Source organism: Azolla caroliniana, unplaced genomic scaffold (genome assembly GCF_043228905.1).
Source record: "Azolla caroliniana isolate FFs.n. ecotype wild unplaced genomic scaffold, voAzoCaro1.0.p SCAF_6, whole genome shotgun sequence".
Taxonomy (NCBI): Eukaryota; Viridiplantae; Streptophyta; class Polypodiopsida; order Salviniales; family Salviniaceae; genus Azolla; species Azolla caroliniana.
In genome coordinates, this window is record NW_028230441.1 from 10,010,861 (window position 1) to 10,029,543 (window position 18,683).

An 18,683-nucleotide genomic window follows, 5' to 3' on the forward strand; every position below is an offset into this window, starting at 1 on the left:
ACCCACGTTCTCTCGTCGCCAGCAAGGTTTAACTCACTCTCCTCGGTGATGAGCATCAACTCTTCTTCACTTGCTGCGATTGCCGCCGTTCCCTTCTAGTCCGGTACCCTCCGGTCTTTACCGTTCCGGTCCGGTGACCGCTTCGAATTGGTACTGTCGGTTTCCTTGTCTTTTCGGTAGTGCCGAAAGTTCTTCTGGAAGTGTCCCGGCTTGCCGCAATAGAAGCAAGTAGGCCTCCCCCTTGACTTTGAGCATGTCCCCGACTTTTCCCGATTCCGGGGACTATAGTTCCTTTGTCTTCCGCGTTCCGATTCGGTAAGGAGCGCTTTGGAGTCGGAGCTCGTATCCTTGTCTTTCCGACGCACCTCCTCATCTAGCAAGCTCGACTTCACTCTTTCTAGGGATAACCGTTTCCCTTTTGGCGTGACGTTGCCCAAAGTGACAACCAACATCTCCCAGCTATCTAGGAGGGAACCGTGCAAGAGTAGTGCTAGTACCTCATCGGCGAGAGGTACTTCCAATGATGTTGCCTGGTGGATCAGCCCCTGGAAGGCATTCATGTGCTCCGCCATGTTGGAGCCATCTCGGTACCAGAGTCTTACTAGCTTCCGAAATACTGAAACCTGATTAACAACATTTTTGTTCTGAAAAATAATGTCGATCTTCTCCCAAAGCTCATGAGCCTTGCTCTCTTCATTGAAGTTTTTGTATAGACTCATTTCGATGAAGCACCGTATATACGCCGTTGTCTTCATGTCCATCACCTCCCATATCGTGGCATCGATTTTGTCCGGTCTCTTGTCCCCAAACTGAACCGGCAACCAAAGATCTTTAACCACGAGCATGTCCCTCATCTTCAACTTCCACACTAAGTAGTTGGAGCCGGTGAGCTTGAACATGCCTCCCAACGAATCGTCCATTTTTTTGTGTCGTTTCGCTTTGATACCAATTTGACAAGAAATATGCGGAATAATCTCCGGCCACAACCGAAGCGTAGATCACTTGATGACAATCAAATGCAGAAGAAATGGGAATGGAGGTAAGTACACAAACAGAAAAGAGAATACACAGGATGTTAACGTGGAAAACCCTGAGAGGGAAAAACCACGAGAGTCCACAAACTCCAAACTATCACTATGTCAAGGAGTATAACAGGGAGCACAGATGCAACGACCTCTTGCTCACAATCTTCACCTAGTGGCGATTACAATAGAGACATGCTCTGTATCTCTCTCTCTCTCTCTCTCTCTCTCTCTCTCTCTCTCTCTCTGTACAGTCGTTGCACAAAAAATTCTATCTATACAAAGATAATAACAGCAACTATATCTCTCCACACCAAACACTGTTTGCCCTAGGTCACATTTATACTAATATGACCTCAGAAACATATCTACATATATGTCCCTTCATCCGGTGAGAGGTTCTCACCGGGCCTACAACATCCGGTTCTCACTGGGTCTTCCTTGCCGGGTACTCGTCATCCGGTTCTCACCGGGTCTTCCGATGTTGGGCCTTCGTATCCCATCCGGAGGGACAGAGATCCTAACACAACCGACCAAGCTAGTCAAAGTGGACAAACTAGTATAATGATAGTCGAAATCGTAGTTGTAGTTGTAGTTGTAGCGAACAAGTGTGAAAGGAGATAGTCGAACAATTATTTTATTATCTCCAAGTAGAAAAAATAGGACAATTAATTGTAACTATAGGTTCTTTCTGAACGTCAATTGTAATATCTTGGTAAAGTCTCTCAAGTCGCCTATAAAAAGGGATTGAGAGCATTGTAACAATATCGGTATGTATTGCTATAATAAGTTTTTAATATAGTTTTGTTAGTTAGAGTATATTCTATGCCTTCCTATCTATCTTCATATGCTCCTTGTTTGTCTACTCCTCTTTCTGTCTCCTTGTGCAATTTCTTCTTCTTCATCTTTTTCTTGTTCTTTTCTAAGAACGCTTTTCTTCAAGGCTAATTCGATGAGGAGGTGTACATGGTACAACCACCCGGTTTCAAGGTATACGCATCTGGCTATTATATGCCAACTCGAAAAGCTTCTCTCTCTACATCCTCAAGCACGCTTCAGAATGTTCAAATCTGACAATTCCCTGTTCACTCGGAGCGATTCTAAAGGACATCTATTCATTATAATATATGTTGACGATTTGGTCATTGAAGGAGAGCACATTGCCGATATCAATAACACCAAGAAGCTCCTCTTTGGCCGATTTGAAATGAAAGATATGATGGAGCTCCATTACTTCCTTGGTTCAGGGGGCTTCACTATCAAAATTTGTATGATAACACGTGAGTTCATCAAAAGGGGAACTTAAATTAATCACTGAGATACAGAATGTATATATAAGGGTATTAATAAATATTTGAAAATAAACATTACACCCATTTATACAAGCATATTGATTAAACATAAATCTATGTACAAATATATATTACCATATGTACTATGATCTATCTATCCTTTAGGGATTGGGACCTAGGAAAAGTGTAACATACCAAGGGAAGCTTGACGATAGGTCAACATTCTTGTAACAACATTTTTTTTTAAAAGATTCTTGTAACAATTGTTTATAACTAATGAAAGGATATTTTCAAGAGAATCAACCATATATATTGACATACGTATATACATATTACATATTACAAATTTACATATATACATACACATTCTTACAAACATATTTTAAATATTACATATTACCCACATATATTATTAGACACACCATTATATACAAATGCATATATACATATCAAACACAAAATATTAAATTACATACTATATATATACACATACACATACACATACATATTAATACCTAAGATTACATATTATATGTGTACAAATCTTCATACATACAAACAAGCTACATATATTACATATATATACATACGCGCACACACATAAATAAATTAGATATTACATATCATATAATCCATACCTATTACACAATATACAACTTTACCTACACATACATACATACATAAATTACATATATACGTACATAGCTATATTATGTATGTACATACATATTCCACATATCACCATATATATAGATTATACGGGACTATACAAACCACAATACTTGCACACACACACATTAGATATATGTTTATTTACATATATATCAGATATATACATGAATATTACATACATATGACCAACATACATCCATATACGAGCCATATACATAGTAAACATGAAAATATCCCAAAAATATGCATACATAAATACATTACATATATACACATTCATACATTCATACATTTACATACATATCACCACATACACACACATATACATACACATACATACATATTATGCACATATTACAAACACATCCATACTCATTGAATCATGTATATTGAAATATACATATATACATATAGATACATACATTACATATGTACATACATATTCCACATATCACCATATATACATACATACATATGCCTACAATGCTATAAGTTTTACAAACATACATCCATACACATATATACATAATTACATACATGCATACACATACATACATCATACATGCATACACATAAATACGTTACATACACATACATACATACATCACACATGTACATACATATCATCACAGACTACAATCCGTACATATATACATACATATTACGAACAAACATCCACACACTCATGTATCCATATATGCATGCACATATATACATACATTACATATTACATACATACACATATGTACATTCATACATGTACATACATACATTAAATATGCATATATTACAATCACACATTCATATGTACATTGAATCATGTATTGTACATTACATATGCATATATGCATACACATTTGTACATTCGTACATGGACCTACATACATTAGATATATACATAAATATTAGGCACATATTACAATCACACATCCATACACATTGAATCATGTACATTGACATATGGATATATGCATACACATACATACACACATACATACATACATACATACATACATACATACATACATACAGATACATACAAATACATACAGATACATACAGATACATACAGATACATACAGATACATACATACAGATACATACAGATACATACATACATACATGCATGCATACATACATACATACATACATACATACATACATACATACATACATACATACATACATACAAATACATACAAATACATACATACATACATACATATATACATACATACATACATACATACATACATACATACATACATACATACATACATACATACATACATGCATGCATGCATACGTACACACATACACACACATACACACACATACACACACACACACACACATACATACATACATACATACATACATACATACATACATACATACATATATTCATTTATACATTGCTACATATACATACACATACATACATTATGTTACGAGCATGACCATATAATATCCCGTGGTGAGAATTTACCATAGTATTCTATACACGTGGATAAGTGTGAGGGTTAAACGAGAGTGTAAAGAAGGGGAGAATTACATTTAATCCTCGGGATTGAGACAACCCATTAGGCTAAGTGTGAACTTGCCTAGGGGTCTTGGGTCTCACTATAAATATGAAGCCTTACTACCCTCATTTCATCATCTCTTGAATACGTCGAGACTTTGTTTCGTGGTGGGTCAACTCTTGTAGCAAACACGCCAACACCAGGTACGACTTGACGCCACGACGGTGGTATGGGATGCTGATTGAGGCTCGAGTCCATCTCAATCCATTTGCTTGGGGGTGGTCGGGTGGATTGGCACCCTTCATTCTCTCTCTCCTTTCTTATTTCATATATCTTATATCCTTATCATATGATTATGTTAGACCATCGCTCTAACAATTGGTATCAGAGCTCATGTTTCTAATGTTTCTTTTAATGGTTTTTGTTTTCTTCTTGATTGATGATGATTGATCGACATGCAGTCAACCTTGATCCAGATAACAATCAACAAAGGAACTTCGGTAACTTTTCCTTCTTATTTTTTCCTATTCTTTCTTCTCCCAATCTTATCATGTATAGTCAATATGTGTTGTTTTTCATCGATCCAATGTTGTAATGGTAATTAATTGGTTGTATAAAATGTTTACATATGTGTATGAGGTCAATACCTCATTTGACATATATTTGATATGTGATTCGTGTCGTATGCGTATGAGGTTAATACCGCAATTGCGTATTACATTCACATACATATGTTACATATGTGTATGAGGTCAATACCTCGATTTCTAAGAAAATGATATGTGTTTGGTGTCGTATGCGTAAGAGGTCAATATCTCAATTGCGTATTACGATTAAGCCTTATTTTTTGATGTTTCGTGTGCGTAGAGGCTATATGCCTCGATTACGTATCTTGGTTACATCATTATTGGCTATTTGATATTACAATTTTTTTAAATATATGCATATGTGGTCATATGTATACGTATTTGATCGTATATATGTGATAAATATACATATATGTATATTAGTTATTGCGTGATTTCTATATCGTATGTGTATATTCGGGGAAAGGATCTTGGTGTCCATCCTCACATTTTTGTGAGAATGGCGTAGTCACCATCCTTTTTTCAACAATTTTTTTGTTGACATCCCTGTTGGTCACTTCGATTTCGTTACGAAATGAAACGATCATAGCCACAAGGATGTTGAGAACATAGGGCTTGACCCATTTCATGTGAGGTCGCTCCTAGGACACACATATCCAACATCCCTCCCTCATTACATGGATACGATGCCACCATGAGATCATTCTTACGAAAGGCATTCGTAATGATGTAACCATTTGACGGGCCACGTGGGCCTACTACGAAAAGAGGGCTCATTTGGCTTGACCATTAGGTTGCACTTTGGCGTATGCCATCGTAATTATGAGACTTGAGGTTAGGTAACGTACCAACATAGTTTGCGGTAAACGAGAGGGGAATAAGGACTCTTGACATATATGTTTCTTTTAAAAAAACATATATGGGTAAATGCCTCGCATATGTTTTATACGCATAAAAAATTAAATATTCAACATGAGCAACCTATTTGGTTAGCTTAAGTGTTTAATGCATTTGTTCTTGAGGTCTTGAGTTCAAATATGACCAAGACCATACACCATTGTTGATACATATGACTATAATACATGTTTCGACTTTAGGTCTAAGTGCACTTCGGGGTCATCGTAATAGGGCTTAAAGAGCCGAAACCACATACGTGGGCACAGAAACATAGTTTATTGTTAACATTTTTTTCGTGTATAAACTATTCATGACGTGAACATAAATGGTTGAGCCTCGGGGAGCCCCCATGAAAAAATCGATATAGAGATCAAGGAAAGACATTCATTTGTCACCCCCATGGTTTTTAAAACCCCTTTGTGTTACCATAGTAACCTAATCTTGAACCTCATCTCATACGTTTAGAGGGGTATTGACATGAGATCATGATATCGATTAATGTTGGCCCATGATATGTTTACATCACGACTTGATGTTATGACTATCGGTCTGACCTTATCCTATTTCTTTGCCAGAAATAATCATTCAATGGCTCAGAATAACGACCCGATGTTATCCGCTCAAGCGGAAGGAACTCAAGGAAATCCTCCTGGACTAATCTCCATTGAGTCGTATTTCTTACAAATACAACATTTCCTTAGTTCAACCGCTCATCAGATGTCCAAACTTAGGCAATCTCAAAGTGCTCTCGAGCCACGTATCATTAGTTTACAATGTGACACTAATAGACCCGATGAGCGTCAAGGTGAACCATCATTTGTCGTAAAGCCATTTACGGGAGAAAAAAATGAAAGAACCGAAGAAGCAATTTGCACGTGGTTGGGCCGATGGGAGTCTCATTTTGAGCTCTATCGCACACCAGATAGTATAAAGATTGCATATGTCGGCCGAGAACTAGGGGGTAAGGCCGCCGCCTGGTGGCGTGGGCTCCGAACTTTGGGGAAATTGCCTGATACTTTGACAGATTTTGTCATAGTTTTCAATGGCCAATTTCTGCAACCTCCCTCTTGAACCGAGGTAGCACAATCTTTAATGAACCTCTCTAGTAGGAAGTTTTCCTCGCTAGAAGACTACGTTTACCATTGCTCGAACCCAAATCCAAAAATCGGGTCTAGAAGGGGACAATTGTTTGATAGCTTGTTTTGTCAATGGCATCCCCAATTCGGACTATCATTGGATAGTGCACGATAAGGATCCAAAATCCTTCGAAGAGGCCGTTGAAATAGTTCTTCACTATCAACGCACTTCGAAGAAGGACTCTCGATCGGAGGCTCACTAGCGTCCGTGTGTGAGTGTAGGGAGGTCGAAGCTTGGTTTTCGGCTATACACATACATGTGTGTGTATATATATATACATATACACATACAAATATACATGCATTACATATTACATATATACACATATGTACATTCATATATTCATTAATTCATGTTTATTCATGCAAGCATACATATTTTATGCATACATTACATACATATATTTATTCATTCAAACATGCATACATTACATACATATATTTATTCATTCAAACATGCATACATTACATATGTACATTACGTGCAAATACATACATACATACATACATACATACATACATACATACATACATACATACATACATACATACATTCATTCATTCATTCATACTAAACATAACATTCAAACATTCATGGTTTTTTCTTTTAGACTTTTGCCACCTCCTCCTCCCCTGCTTTCCTCATTGCTGTTGTTGCCTCTTCTCATCTTGTTGCTTCTGTTCTTGTATTGCAGCCTTTGGCCTTTTTTTGCCGCCTTTGTTCTCATATTGCTGCCTTTGGTCTTGTTTTGTTGCCGTTGCCGCCTCTCGCCTTGTTGTGCTACCTTTGCTCACCTCTATCCTCTATCGGGGTTGCCACACCTACTCTACAAAAAATTTATGGGTACAAACAAGAAGTAACACACCTACAAACATCATACATTCATAATGCACACATACTTAACCAACACCCATAAATTCCTAGACATACACACATAAACACACACACAACATATACAATAATACACACATGCCATACATACAATATATGCAATAAATGAAATTAATACAATACAATATGTACATACATACACACATACCTATATACAAACATCATACATACATAATGCACATATACTTAACCAACACCCATAAATTCCTACACACACACAAACACACAACTCATACAATAATACATACATGCCATGTGTACAATATATGCAATAAATGAAATTAATCCAGTACAATATGTTCATACATACACACATACCTATATACACTTACATACATACACATATAACACATACATACTGACGTGTCTAACTACACCCAAAAATTTAAGAGGGCAAGTGAGGGAATCACGGGTGCGGACGGTGGAGGTTGCACTGTTGATGGTGCATGCAATCTCCACCGTCTGTTTAGGATTAAAAAAAAGGCGCGCATCTGCTTTCACTTTTTGGGGAGCCTGAGGAGCCCTGCTCAACCTTTAGGGAGCCCAACTCACTAGTTTATGGAGCCTTGCTCATTGGTTAAGAAGCCAGTTCTTCTTATGTAGGAGCCCTGCTCATTATTTTATGTAGACTATAAAATCCCTGGAGTTTTTTATGCCTATCATTTTCAACAGATTTTTCAAAACAAAGCGTCTTGGTTTGAGGGAAATTGATTCGCTGATAAACACATGTTGTCGATCACCACCTGCACCCACATCCGAGGAGCAAAATCTATCACTAGAGGTATACATTGTCATGGTTTTTACTTGTTTTTGGGGTTAGGGTGTAGGAATTACTTGTTTTTGGGGTTAGGGTGTAGGAATTACTTGTTTTTGGGTTTAACGTTTTTACTTGTTTTTGGGTTCATGGTTTTTACTTGTTTTTACATCTTGGTATGCTTGGTTTGTGCTTTCAAAGACTCTTGCATGCATTGCATGATGGTTGCATGTAGGTTTAGATTAGGGTTTAGATCCCAAATGCATGTTTTGGGTTTAGGGTTTATGTTGCATGCATTTGAAACTATCTGAATATACTTGGTTTAGGATTTAGGAACTCTTGGATGCATTGCATGATGGTTGCATAGGTTTAGGTTAGGGTTTAGATCCCAAATGCATGTTTGGGTTTAGGGGTTATGTTGCATGCATTTGAAACTATCTAAATATACTTGGTTTAGGGTTTAGGAACTCTTGCATGGATTGCATGATGGTTGCATGTAGGTTTAGATTAGGGTTTAGATCCCAAATGCATGTATTGGGTTTAGGTTGTAGGTTGCATGCATTTGAAACCATATGAATATGCTTGGTTTAGGGTTTAGGAACTCTTGCATACATTGCATGTAGGTTTAAATTAGGGTTTAGATCCCAAATGCATGTTTTGGGTTTAGGGTTTATGTTGCATGCCATATTAATAAACATAGGGATTAAGAAAGTTGTACTTGGGCTACAATTTCCAGAGTTTTTATTTATTTGAGTACTCCTTTATCTGCATACTGTTTATTTATTATATAGGCCATGACATACAAAATGATGCAAAGAGAAAACTAGAATTCAATCCACCTCATTTCCATCAAAATTTGTTTGTTGCTAGGGCTTTCAACATTTTATTTGGATTCCACAAAAATATGGTGCAAAGTTTGATGATTTCAGCACCTCCATCTCGTCATTATCCCTTGGATTTTTGTTTCTAGAGCCACAACCATGGCTTGAGATATTCTATATATTGGTGATTGTGTTATATAATATGATTTTGTAGAGTTCATGGTGCACTTATTTTTGTGCTAAAAGTGAGTAAAGAATAGTAGTTATTGTTTGCTTTTTCTAGGCATTGTCTTTGTATCATGAGTTCCAGAAACAACAAAGACAAGCAACTTCTCAAAATGGTGTGAATGTTGGAGCTAAACCTTTAAATGAGGGATCACCAAAGACGCTGACATTTGGTTTATTTGTTTGTCTCATGAGTTCTCCAACAATTTTGGTTCCACTCTCAAGCATCTTTATTTGTTGAGTTGTGACTAACATTTATCAGTTTTGCCCAAAGTTTTAATTTAGGAAGCTAGATTACTGCATCATTTTTCCATCTATTGTGTTACTTGCTTTGACAAGAAGGCAACAACAATTGTAATATTTGATTAGGTGATCCCACATGCCACTAAGGCCTTCCAAAGATGTCTCCCTCTAGGATTTTTTCTATTGTCTAGAAGCTATATATGTGTGTCCAAATTGCTCACTTCTTTTGTTCAACTTCTTTTGTCTTGGGTTAAGAGAAAGATGATTCCAAGCAGTTTCAAGTATGACCTCTTCGGATGGGTGGCGTTGGCCTTTGGGATCACACTATGTGGTTCGAATGTTTAGGAATGGTTTCCCTACACCTGCTCGATAGATGCACAAGGAATCCAATCCAAGCAAAGCTTATGAATGAAATGAAATTCAATTGATGTAAGTGAGGGATAGGACATATACTCATGGGAGGATGTATTGTATGACGGCATTTTGAGGTAGTATATATGGTTACCTTATTCTTTCAATCCTGAATTCTGAAATTTTTACTGATAGAGAAGACATTACAAGGGTGGTCTTACTCCCAGTCTACATATTGAAATATATCCATATAGATATCACATAATCCATCTAACTCCTAGAATCTATTGATCATTGGATGTGATGTGCTCCAAATGTTCTGTGTATATTTTTCTTACACAAGTTTGTATCTATGAACTAAAACTACATCTTGGGGCATCTTTATATGACAACTTCTTTTTGCTCATTGTTGCTCACATTGTTATATTTCTTTGTGAAGCGAACATGAACCACAACTTTGTTAATTTATATATGTAGCTCCATTGAAAATGCCATCATGGTAATATCTCAATGTTCTTATATGAATATCCATTGAGTACTGTATGGATTTTGGGTGTGTTAAAACCACAGATTTTCTGTTCAATGCTCAAAAAGGGTCAGAATTCAATCTTATAGAGAATCCTACAAGAATACTAATATATGAGTTCAATACATTCTAAACTTGTCCTATTATTATGAGATATTGTAGTTGAGTAATGGTACAAAAGAATGAAACACTTCTATTGAATTCAGGAGAATGGGGTAGAATAGAACGATTCTTATTTTCCATAACAAAAAATTTCGACCTATGGGGGCAATTAAAATGTCATCATATATGTGATCCCTTGTGAAGGGGGTTTGCTATTTTGTAGTTAAAAACTGTGTGAAGGTAATTAATGTGCTTATATGCTCATCCTTCTTGGTGGGATCTTGGTGGTGAGTAGCATGCTTCTCTAGTACGACATCATGCTTACTCCATTCGATGAGCATGTGATAATGATATTCATCATCAACGAGGTTTTCGATGCATACCTTGTATATATTGAGACTAGGTAATATATTGATATTGGTACTCCAGAGAGATGTATGTATGGAAATTTATTTTTACACGCTAATATGGAATCTTTCATGTGGAATTGAAATGTTATAGGTGCCATTGTTTCTAGTATTCTTTAGTAGTTGTTTGCTATGTCTATTTAACCTTGGAAATTCCAAGTGGTGTCCAATGCTTCCTACAAGTTTGAAAATGTGAATGTGTTGGTTGATGATCCATAGGTAGTAGTATTCCATGGTAGAAAGTCAAAGAACTAAGAAAATGGCCAAATTATGAAAACAACTTTACATGGAACATGAGTGAGTTGCATACTATTGTGAATACAGTGAATGAGTGAGTTTGAAAATGTGAATGTGTCAGTGTGTCATTTCTTCTTGTGTTGGCTCATGATCCATAGGTAGAGTATCTCATGGTATAAAGCATAGTTCGTAATATTCGCATACGCATAGTTTAGTAGACATATGCGAACATTTGCATATGTTCACGTATGATATGTGATATTCGTTTCCCTTCCCCCCCCCCCCCCCCCCTTTTTTGCAGTACATACTTCCCCTCATTATTTTCCATTTTCTCTGTCAAAACTATATTGTTCCTTTGAATGCTTTCTATTCTCTCTCTCTCTCTCTCTCTCTCTCTCTCTCTCTCTCTCTCTCTCTCTCTCTCTCTCTCTGCCCTAAACAAGTTCGCGAGTTTGAGTATCACACTTTGATACAATGCTTTGCTTTTTATCATATTCGACCATGCTTTCTACATCTCTTCAACCGAGCCCAATCCTTGCATGAATTCCTCTCACAACCACAATGTGCACTCTCGATTGCAACATTCATTGGTAAAGTTCTTGAACATCGAGAGTCACTACTCACTTTCACACGTATCACGTGAAATGTAATATTTTTGGTCTCATAGGTCATATTTGACCTGCGAAGATGATAATATAATCTCTCTCTCTCTCTCTCTCTCTCTCTCTCTCTCTCTCTCTCTCTCTCTCTCTCTAACGCCTGCTGCTAACGGCTCTTTCGGTTGTCTATCGTCGTCGCCATTTGACGTTGTCGTCGTCGTCATTTGTTGTCACTGTTGTTGCCACCGCCACATGGTTGCTGCTAACGGTGTTGCTGCCACCACCGCCACCGCCGCTGCCATCTACTGCCTGTTGTCGTTGTTGTCACCGTCGTTTGTCGTCGTTGTTGTTGTCGTCGTCTACCACCGCCGTCGTTTGTCGCCGTTGTCGTTGTCACCTAGCTTCTTATGTCATTGGTTCAGTAAGCAAGAGGGCATAAATGTGCTTGTGCACTTGTACCTATCGTGCAAGGCACTGATGCTCGAATAAGTTTTCTGTCCTTCTCGCCTTTTTCTTTAGATTTTATGACTTCTAAACGAAACCATAAGGAAACACATGAAGAAACTATAAGTAAGGAAGAATTTTTAGATGTCCTTAACGGTTTAGTTAAAATAAAAAAATGGGCAAAAGAGATTGAATCTAGAAAACAAAAAGTTTGTCACAGACACACCAAGCCCGATTGGAACGGAGCACGGACGATGGGGCTACAAGAGTGGAACTTAAGAAGCTAGGAATGACACAAGAGCATGAAGACAAAGATGACGAAGGAGACAAGATGGAACGAAACGAGAATACTAGATTGATTTGTCAATGATTGGCGTTGAATCCCTTGGAAATGACTAAGGAGGTTACAAGTATTTATACTGTGAGTCAAACTACATGCATTAGAATATTTTGGAGAATATTCTAGAGCCGTCTAGAACCTTCTAGTTCTAAAACTTTCTAAAAACTCCTAGAAGTTGAAATAGATAATCTACTAGTAATCTACTAAGCTATATATAACATGATCATATATTTGGATGTGTTGGTTAGAACACAACACTTGATTATATATCTCAAGAGGTCAAGAGTTCAAATATTGACATGACATGACTGTTGTCATGTCTGTGACATTATCCTCCTCTTTACGGCCGCCTTTTTGAAAGCGTGGTGTAGGGGTGAGCTAAAAGAGAAAACCAAAGTACGTGGAGGAGTGAGTGACCATGAGTAGTCGTCACCAGAAATAGGAGCACAAGTGAATGCGAGCAACCATGTGTGGTCCTCACCGGAGACTAGAACACCAACGGGCATGAGCGACCATGTACAGTCCTCACCGGAGACTGTAACACCAATGTGAGTGTGAGCAACCATGTTCGGTCCTCACCGGAGACTAGAACACCAACGTGAGTGTGAGCGACAATGTAAGGTCCAACGGGCATGAGAAACCATGTACAGTCCTCATCGGAGACTGGAACACCAACGTGAGTGACCCTGTGCAATCCTCACCGGAGACAGGAACACCAACGGATGTAAGCGACCATGTGCTGTCCTCACCAAGAATTGGAACACCAATGGACGTGAGTGACCATGTGAGGTCCTCACCGGGAACTGGAACACCAACGGGTGTGAGCGACCATGTACGGTCCTCAACAGAGACACGAACACCAAGGGCATGAGAGACCATGTACGGTCTTTCACCAGAGACAGGAACATTAATGGAAATGCGCAACCATGTGCGGTTCTCACCAGGAACTGGAACACCAACGGGCGTGAGCAACCATGTGCGGTCCTCACCGGAGACACGAACACCAACGGATGTGAACGACCATGTGCGGTCCTCACCAGGAACTGGAACACCAACGAGCGTGAGAGTCCATGTACGGTCTGTTGAGAAACAAGCTTAACAAAGGTATGTGATGCATATTGGTAAGTGAGATCTTCTACAGTAGCTATTAGGAAATTAGCTACTAGTGGACATAAAGGTGAAACAACTATCTACAGCTATTTAGCTATGCAAAACTATTTAGCTAGTCACAGCTAAATTAGATGCATATATACGTCACTTATAACTTAGGTAAAAAGTAAGAGAGAGTAGTAGTTGAAAGAGAATAGAAAATTGATGAGAGCGAGTTGAGCTCTGCGTGTAATGAAATAGAAGAAGCTTTTTGGGTTTGCTACACAAAGGTAAGTCTCCTTCCCCTTCCCTTTCTATCTTGAGCTCTAAACTCCATCACATCACGATCCGTTGTGCATAAAGAAGAGTCGTAGTGCCTTCGTAACATGGTATCAGAGCAGAGTTGCTCATAAAGAAGATTAGAGCAGTACAGATCTGAGAAGTTTGGTTCTGGTTGCTAATCTGAATCAGAGAGTTGCTTGTTGAAGTAATTGTAGCAAAAGCCCTAATTTGAAAGAGAAAATGGCTACAGAAAATGGAAGCCAAATAGTCACAGAAAAGCTGGATAAAAATAATTTCCCTATGTGGAAGGAAATTCAAAATGAGAAATTTCCTGATGGGAAAAGGATACTGGGATTATATTGAAGGAGACCTAGAAGAGGCTCTGGAGATCCCTGAAGAAAATGTAACTACTGCACATATTAAAGCATTTAAGGAATGGAACCAAGGGGCAAGGAAAGTATTGCATTGGCTCTCACTTAACATCTTGGATTCGATGCTTGGACATATACAGGATGTTATGCTTCCAAAAGAAACTTGGGACAGTTTGGTAAAATTGTTTGCAATGAACACAAATGCTAGAAAGCTTCAGTTGAAGACCAAGCTAAATACCTTGGAAAAAGGTAAGATGTCAGTGAATGAGTATGCTTTGAAAATAAAGAGCATATGTGAATCACTTGCTTCTATTAATGTGAAGGTAGAAGATGATGATAAGGTGGAAATATGCTTAAGAGGCTTAGGACCTCAATATAAAAGCTTCAAAACATCTATTCTCACAAGGGACAGCATCCCAAGTTTTCCAGATTTGGTTTCAATGCTTGTAGTGGAAGAAAGAAATCAGATGGATGATGTAAACAAAGGAAACTCTGAGACTGAGGGGCAAGCCCTCTACAATAGTGCTGGAAGAGGCCGAGGAAGAGGCCATGGAAGATTTGGTTCAGGTAGAACCAACAACAATTATCAAGGAAGAGGACAACATGCTTTAAGTGGAAGAAACAACATCAGAGGCAGGGGGAGCAATCGAGGTAGAGGTAAGCAAACTTATTTGAATGATGATGGTTGTTGGTATTGTGGAAAACCAAGCCATACACAGGTTGAATGCTATAAAAAGCAAAATGATGAAAAAAGAGGGAAGAGACAACAAAATAATTATGCTTCAACTAGTGAAGACTGTGATAAGGATGGTGCATTTGTGATGCAACATGAAACAACAGCAATGGATGAATGTTCACAGAGATGTAATGAAGATTTTATGTGATGTGTAGATTCTGGCATCTAATCATATGATAGGACATGCAAATTGGTTTGAAAGTTTAAGAGAGCCAGAGATTCCTAGTTATGTACAAACAGGTGATAACACCACTCATACAATCGAGCATGTTGGGAATATCCTATTGTGGGAAGAAAAAGGAAAAACAAAGTATATGCTGAACGTGATGCATTTCCAAACCTTGCAAAAAATCTGATTTCTGTTGGACAGATAGTAGAGCAAGGAATGCAAGTTAAGTTTAAGCAAAGTGGATGCTTTATAGAGAAACAGGTAAAGCTTATTGCAAAAGGAAAACGACAAGGAAGAATGTTTGTGTTAGATGTGGATATGCCTAAAAAGATTACAGCCATGTTTGCAGAAGGAATGAGTGTAATCTCAGATGTGGAAATGTGGCATAAATGAATCAATCACATAAGTAAGCAAACCTTGAAAAATATGTTGAGGAAAAATGCAGTGGTGGGATTGCCTAAGTTGAAAGATTGTGAGATGAACAAAATATGTGAAGCATGTCAATATGGAAAGCAAAACAGGTTACCTTTCCCTCATGAAAGACATGTAAGCAAAAATTTGTTGGATTTGGTACATACAGATGTATGGGGACCAACAAAAAATGCATCAATTAGTGGATGTAAGTTTTATGTAACATTTATTGATGATTGCTCAAGGAAAACATAGGTTTACTTCATGAAAGACAAGTGAAGTATTGATTGCTTTCGTAAGTTCTTATGCATGGTAGAAACACAAGCTGGAACTAGAATTAAATGTTTAAGATCTGATGGAGGAGAATATTTTTCAAAGGAATTTTCTGATTTTTTATGTAATCAAGGAATAAGGACACAATTTACATGTAGATATACTCCACAGCAAAATGGAGTTGCTGAGAGGAAAAACAGAACTCTGGTGAACATAGTAAGAGCCATGATGACTGAAAAACATATGCCATTGTATTATTGGGCAGAAGTTGTAAACACAACAAACTTTATTTTAAATAGATGTATAACATCTGGAGTACATGAAGTAACTCCTGAAGAATGTTTCTATGGAAGGAAACCTAGTTTAGGACACTTAAAAGTGTTTGGATGCCTTGCCTATGTCCATGTACCTGTTGAAGTAAGAAGTAAGTTTGATCCAAAAGCTGAAAAATGTGTTCTTGTTGGATATTCAAAGGAGCAAAAAGGGTATAGATGCTATAACCCATTAACAATAATGATTGTGGTAAGGCGTGATGTAATATTTGATGAGTTGGGTAGCTGGTACAGCCCAAAAGGAAATGTAGAAACTGATGAAGACAGAGAAAAATCTAAAAATGGAAGAGATTGCCATGGAAATGGAAGCAATGTTGGACAACAAAGTTCAACATCGATAGCATGTACTGGATTATCTGGAAGCTCAGGTAGTAAATCTGAATCTAATGCTTGCAGTGGAAAAAATGCAAGACACAAAAAATATGATGATAGAAAGGGAAAACATGTTGGGAGATAGGTCCAGTTCCCGTGTTGAGCATAAGGAACGACCAGTTCCCGTCAAGTGGTATCAGATCGAAACGACACAGAAAATGGACGAATCGTTTGGCGGCATGTTCAAGCTCACCGGCTCCAACTATTCAGTGTGGAAATCGAAGATGAGGGACATGCTCGTGGTTAAAGACCTCTGGCTGCCGGTTCAGTTCGGGGACAAGAGACCGGACAAAATCGACGCCGCGATATGGGAGGTGATGCACATGAAGACAACGGCGTACATACGGTGCTTCATCGACATGAGCCTGTACAACAATTTCAATGAAGAGAGCAAGGCTCATGAGCTCTGGGAGAAGATCGACATAATGTTTCAAAACAAAAATGTTGTTAATCAGGTTTTGGTATTCCGGAAGCTAGTAAGACTCCGGTACCAAGATGGCTCCAGCATGGCGGAGCACATGAATGCCTTCCAAGGGCTGATCCACCAGGCAACTTCATTGGAAGTACCTCTCGCCGATGAGGTACTAGCGCTACTCCTGCTCGGTTCCCTCCCGGATAGCTGGGAGACGTTGGTTGTCACTTTGGGCAACGCCGGGCCGGAAGGAAAACGGTTATCCCTAGCAAGAGTAAAGTCGAGCTTGCAAGAAGAGGAGGCACATCGAAAAGATAAAGATACGAGCTCCGACTCCAAAGCGCTCCTTACCGAATCGGAACGTGGAAGACATAGAAACCGTAGTCCCCAGAACCGGGAGAAGTCGGGGACACGGTCAAAGTCAAGGGGGAGGCCCACTTGCTTCTATTGTGGCAAGTCGGGACACTTCCAAAAGAAATGTCGGCATTTTCGAAAAGATAAGGAGACCGACGGTACCGATTCGAAGCGGACCCCGGACGGGAACGGTAAAGACCGGAGGGGGCCGGACCGGAAGGGAACGACGGCAATCGCGGCAAGTGAAGAAGAGTTGATGCTCATCACCGAGGAGAGTGAGATAAACCTTGCCGGCGACGAGATGACCTGGGTGGTAGACTCCGGAGCATCGTTCCACCTTACCCCGGACCGGAAATGCTTCTCATCCTACTCAGCCGGTGATCACGGCTGTGTCCGGATGGGGAATGAAGGAACATACCGGATTGTCGGCATAGGAGACGTGTGGCTGTCAACACCAACCGGATGCAAGTTGCTGCTGAAGGATGTCCGACACGTTCCGGAGGTTCGTCTGAACCTGATATCAGCCGGTCGGCTAGATGATGAGGGCTACACCGGTAGCATCCGGAACGGTGTCATGAAGTTCAGCAAAGGGAGCTTGATTGTGGCTCAGGCCCGGAAGATAAACACACTGTACCTGATGAATGCCCGGTTATGCCCGGAAGAAGTGAACGTGGCATCCGACACTGCCGGTGAGCTGTGGCACAAGAGGCTGTGTCATATGAGCGAGAAGGGGATGAAGAGGCTTGCAGACGACAACCTCATTCCAGTGAAGAACGTGCACTTAGAGAAGTGCACTGATTGTCTGGCCGGTA